The following is a 6000-nucleotide window of genomic DNA, read 5'->3' as shown; positions in this document are numbered from 1 at the left end:
CAGAGAGCACTTGGAGGTGTTTGTGAAGGAGCAACGATCAAAGCCTTGGACCTCATGTTCTACTACTGTGACTGCTCTTCACTGCAGTAGAGCCCCTGCAGCTCTCGGATAACAGCGACGCACTCGGGGTTCAGAAAACGGGGTGGGATTTGGGGTTTCTTTTTGGCCTCAGAAGCTTTCCTCCTGTCCCATGAGAACCAATTGGTGTACCTAACTATCCATCCAAGAGACCTCTGAATGGAACTACTACAAAAACAATTGGAGTTGCTTCAGTGTGTGGCATGTGCCTCAAAAGAGAAGTCAACTTGAACACATTTTGTTCACACTTCCAAGCTCTACAGGCTCCTTATTCACTTCAGAGCAGAGTTCAAAACCTCAGTAGTCCTGGTCTGCACAGCTTTGTCTCAACTTCTTCAACTTCTTTTGTGGTTCCCCCACAAGACAATGCAATAGCATAAATCCATCTTAAAATTATAGGGCACTCATAATATTGACTAATCCCAAAAAATCAGGCTAAATCCAATCCAAACAGAACTGACTTCAAGATATGAAGCACATCTTTGTGCAAAGCCATCTCCAAGATGGTCTTCCAAACAAGCACTTTTGAAAACACGCCCACAGCAAACAGTCAACCATGCTTTGTTCTGGAGGAGCCACCAGACAAACCCCAATTCTTTTTGTTGAATGTTCTTGACTTTCATACACTTCCATTTTAGATACCACGATACTAGACACCTGCAGTAACAAAGAGTTTTCTTTTTTAATTAAATCTACAGTCATTTCTTTTACAGGCTTAGGGCTTTTTTATTTTGTACTTAGTGTAATACTTGAGGGCTTTAAAACAAAAAAATAAAGCCTAAGGGTTACTAACAATCCCCTCCTCCAGCAGATGCTCAGCATGAGGCTGATTTTGTCATCACACTGTGCAAGCTTCTTCCTGGATGAACTCAGGTAACATAACCTCAAGTTAATTTGAAATAGTCACTATGTCCACACCAGGGTGGATGCTACATCTAAAAGGGGGGAAAAAAAGGAGGATTGTTACAATCAAACGGTCTAAATCTTGTTCGGGCAGTGTAGCAGAGCTTACCAACAGTGACGGCTATAGAAATAGCCCAGGGCACTGCCTCGGTTTCTCTTGAGGTCACTTGGACTTTGCGCAGCACAGAGGACACCAGTCCAAGGATGGTATTCTTCTCACAGCTCTGCTGCAGCTCTGCCTCTGGAGACAGCGCAGTGCAACACAGCTGCTCTCACCCAGCCCAGGCTAGGGCAGCACAAATTTTGTTTTAAAAGTGCTGTTCTGGGACCCTGCTCTTCATGCCATGCCATCCTTTCCACCTTGCATCACCTCTCCCCTACTGCTTCTCCTGTCTTGTGCAGCTTCCTCCACATAATTCCCACCAGCTCCTTAGCATGTCCTTTTCCACAAGCCATGCATCTGCTATCAGGTCCTCTCAGGACATGGCCGAGCAGACATACGTGAAAACCAGTAGCGAGGAACAAAGTGTGGTGTGTGGAAGGTACAAGATCCTTTTGATGGCTACAAATGCTTCTAGAAAAATAAAATCTTTCTGAGCTCGTTATTGTTGCTGTGGGTTTTCCTTCTTCTCCATCTCATTGTTTTTCTTGTAGAGTTTAGAAATAAACAATGAGCTTACTTAGAAGAAAGAAGGAAACTTTTCACACACACTTTCTACTCATTTCTCTTCCTCCCCACTTTTTCTTAGATTTTTACTCTCCCAATTTTTCCTCTTCTCATTGAGAAAAAGGGCAAAATTCCCCTCCTTCCTCTTGATACCACTACTTGATACTAAATTTCTGAAAAATTCAGAAGAGAATCTATGTCTTAACGTTTTCTTCTAAAGTTTTTGCAACTGTGCTGAACTCTGCCAATGATAATGAAATATTTCTAGGGGGAAAAAAATCTGTAAAAACTCTTTGCACCCGTGGGGCTTGCCGCACTTCAAGAGGGGTTGCTCCAAAGCCTTCAGAGAGGTCTCACTTCCATACACAGCAAAGACCCTTAGTGCTGCCCTGCTGTGATTGTTATCTTTCCCAGTCAACAAAGCCCACGATGGAGGAGAGGAGGAAGATGTGAGAATTTCCTTCTCCTGAAATAAAGCAACTGGAAGGGTGTTCTTCCTGCTGCCCGGGAAACGGTGAGAAGACAGGACAGACTGAGGAGAATTTAGTCTTTGATGTTAAAGAAAAAAAAACACAACAAACCGAAACCCAAAGAAAGTATGAACTGTGATGTCTGCCACTTCATACACACCTTAAGTGTCTGAAAAAGTCAAGCTCCAGAAACACAGCTGCTAATCCAGCGCTGATGGGGTTAATGAGATCAAAGCCAGACTCCACTTTGTGCTTAGCAGTGAGACACTTCCTACCATAGGGCCAGGGTGACTGTAGCCCTCCTTCAGCTCATCCAACACTGAAATCAGCATCAAAATAACACAAATCAGCCCCTACTCTGATTGTAATCAGTATTCCCACTTTCTGTCTCCTTCCAACTCCATCAAGCCCCGCCTTCCCACATTAAAATCAGTCAGTGTTTAATTTCAGGGTAGTCTTCCTAATTCACATGTTTATTTTCACACATTTTCTCTATCTCCCTTCCCAACCCCCCCCCCCCCCCCCCCCCCCCCCCCCCCCCCATTAATCAGTAAGGGCTCTGATGCAGGCGTTTACCTTCTCACCCAGCAGACAAAGTGATCCCCAAATTCAGATCCCCAACAGTCAAGTAGATAAAGAACAGCTCTCCTACCATCTTCTTTTAAGCCTCTCAGGCAAGCGCAGGAAGGGGCCTGACAAAGCTGTATGCAGCCAATTGTGTTATCAAGGCACTTGGCACTACCAGCTGATCCTCGATTACTATTCATCCCTCAGGAAAATAAAACGCCCTTTTGTAGTAAAAGTGTAACCGGTTACTATGATGCATTACATATTAACAAAAGCAGCTTTTTACCAAAATTACAGATGATGAAAGCCTGGAAGTGGAATCAGACCAAGGTAACCAGTTGTTTCTACATGTTTCAGATAGAAAGCAGACAGTTTAACCGAGATTTTCACAGTGCTGAGAAGCAAGCTGCGGGTGACTTATGCCACACGTTTGTACATAAAATGGCAGTGAGTTCTGTAAAACAAATGTTAAGGATAACATTTTCTGTTGTAGTGACCTTTCTGGTGTGGCATCCTATGGATGCAACTGCCAGCACTGTAGTAACCTCAGTTTTCACAGGGTCTTTTTAACATTTTTGTGCTTTACTTGAAATCCACACAGAAGTTTTCCACATGCTTTCATATTTTCCTTTTTTTTTTTTTCTACTCTAAGAGTACTGCTTATTAAAGAGCATAGTTATCCGAAAGGCAGACTTTACACTAGGTAGAATTTGCTGGTTTGGTGGAATAATCCCTACTTAGGTGGTGAGGAAGCATTCCAGAATATTAAAGGATTTGTTTGTTTGCTAATCTGCTTAAGCACCCATGGGCCTTAACACCCGCAACTTGTGTGCTTTAGGGATCTTCCATGTCCACGGCCGCTCTCAGCGCAGCAGCTCTGCATGGAAGCTGCGGATTTAGAAGGGCGGCAGTGCGGCGAGCTGACTAGCGGGACGCTCACCTGAAGAGAGCTATATGGCTCTGGTCCACTCCCCCACCACATCCCACTCCGCGTTCCCCATAAGTAGTGCGTATAAGCCTGTGCGTAGCTGCAGTAGCCCAGGCGCTCTGCTACCTGCATCTACCACTTCTGCGTCAAACCCAAGCGACCCTCAGTTAAGACAGGAATCCCAGCGCCGTGAGAACACCTCGCGCATAATGCAAATGGGGCTGTATTTCACATCCTCGGTTTGGGGAAAACTTGCTGACAGAGAAGGGGGGTAGCTTTAAACAGCATTAAGCAGAGCAGGCTTGATGTAAGCGCTTACCCCTGTGTGAAACTTGAAGCTCTTGCCAGCGGTGTGGAGGAAAGACATGACCTCATTATTCCACAGCCCAGATAATCTGTTCCTGGATAAAGTGAGAGCTGACAAGTGTTTCACCTTGAAGGTTATCAAAGCCCTTTCCACACTCTGCTGATGCAGAGGCAATTACTTTACCAAACAGGGATGTGAGAACTCCTCTGTGTTAGTAAAGGAGATAAAAAATCAGGAGGGGTGACGGTGGTTAAGGGCACACTGCCATGCCACGCAGACACAGGGACTGAGAGGACGAGACCAACGGCACTTCCAGAACCATATATGCAAACAGGATATATTTACACAAGTCAATAAAATATTTTTCTCAATATTTTGAGAGTTACTGCTCTCAGTTCCTTCCCTCTACCTCAAGTAGTCAGCTCTTAGCTGGGATAAATCACTCTCTGGACCATCTTCTAGCATCTCCCCGAGGACTGTTCAGGGAACTGAGAGTGATTACGCTCCCCTAATCTTTTAATCAGATGAAGCCAAGTTTTATTGCCACGGGTTTTACACTGGCACGCGCACTCAATCACTAGCCTCAAATTTTGTTGGTAGGACCTATAATCTGTTTGAGCAATGGCTCCACACTAGTTCAAGGGGAAAGAATGTCATCTGGTTGCCATTGCCTTCTCTTGCAACACCTGCGCTCTTGCTGGAGGTCCGCCACGCAAACGCAGAGCGGGGCTCTCTCCCCCCCCCCCCCCCCCCCAAGTCTGGTCCTTGGCAGAATAGCTAACAGAGAAAACACACATCTCCTTCTCCTATCAGGACTCCGGAGTCGTTGGATTTAAGTCTGCAGGGAAGAATGACACCATTTAAAATATTTAACGCAGAACATATAAAGCCCTGGGGAAAACGTGTAGCCGAGTTTCCTACAGAAGAGATTAATAAATGAGAACAGGTAGCAGTTGCAGGAAGAAAAGACACAAAACCCAAGATCAGGAGTAGGTTTCAGCTGAAAAATTTGTCTTCCAGATGTTAACCTGCCATTCAAAACGTGCCCAACTGCAACTGCGATTCTGCACACCTCTTACACCTACTCCCTAGGAAAAGCTCTTTACTAAACTGCACAGATTAGATCACCTACAGTATTTTCTTTCATGTCAAAAGAAAAAAAAAAGGCAAAAGCAAAAGATTTTTAGGTTCACAGTCGATAAAAATTACTGTAATTCACTACAACCATAACAACAACATGAAATACAAATACAGGGATAGTTTTCCTGCCCATGAACTTGTGTCCATCAGTTAACTTCAGCGTACTGGGCAGTACACGGCAAAACACCAGGCTTTACGGTTCGGCTTTCTCTTTACTCCTCTCCATACCCCATCAGCAGAGAGTTTGACGCCTGCTTCACACACAGGGAAACATCATCCCCAGACAGCCTTCCCACAGCACTTACCCACTGATGCCCAGTTATAGGCGCATTACGTATGGCACATGCCCAGTTTCTGAAGGGGAAGAACCATACTTTGACAGCTCAAATGAGTAAAGAAACTAAAAGGAAAGAGCCAGCATACACAAACCAGCAAAATCACCTTCAAGGACACAATATCTGAAAGGGCTGACAGGCCTAAGTTCAGTGATTTCAAATAAGCGTCTCTGAAAATTATCTTTATTCTGTCCCCGATGTTCGCCCTCGCACCTGAACTCAGTAAACCTTGTGTTCTGTTCTCATTTAGAGAACGTAGGAAAATTATCCACAGTAAACTTCATTCTTTTTCCAGGATTAAGAATTGTGTATTGTACTTGCACTGAAAATCTGGTTTATGCATTAGGGAGAACACAGGACTGAACTTTTTGTCAAGTTAAGACATTTTTGCATTTTGATCATAAATATTCTCCTGGTCATTTTTGGCAAACCTGTCAAAAGACATTTTATGCCATTTTGCAAGACATTGTTATTGGAGGAAAAAGTTAGACTTTGTATTTAAACAAAATGTGCCTGAAACATTGAAAAGCTGATTTAATGTTCAGAATTCTGCAACTCAAGCAGTATTTGGGCCAAAAACTGGCTCCAAAAGATAATGGCGGGCA

Source organism: Vanellus vanellus, assembly GCF_965231255.1.
Source record: "Vanellus vanellus genome assembly, chromosome: 4".
Lineage (NCBI taxonomy): Eukaryota > Metazoa > Chordata > Aves > Charadriiformes > Charadriidae > Vanellus > Vanellus vanellus.
The sequence above is the reverse complement of the archived record's forward strand: the minus strand, read 5'-3'. Positions refer to the sequence as shown.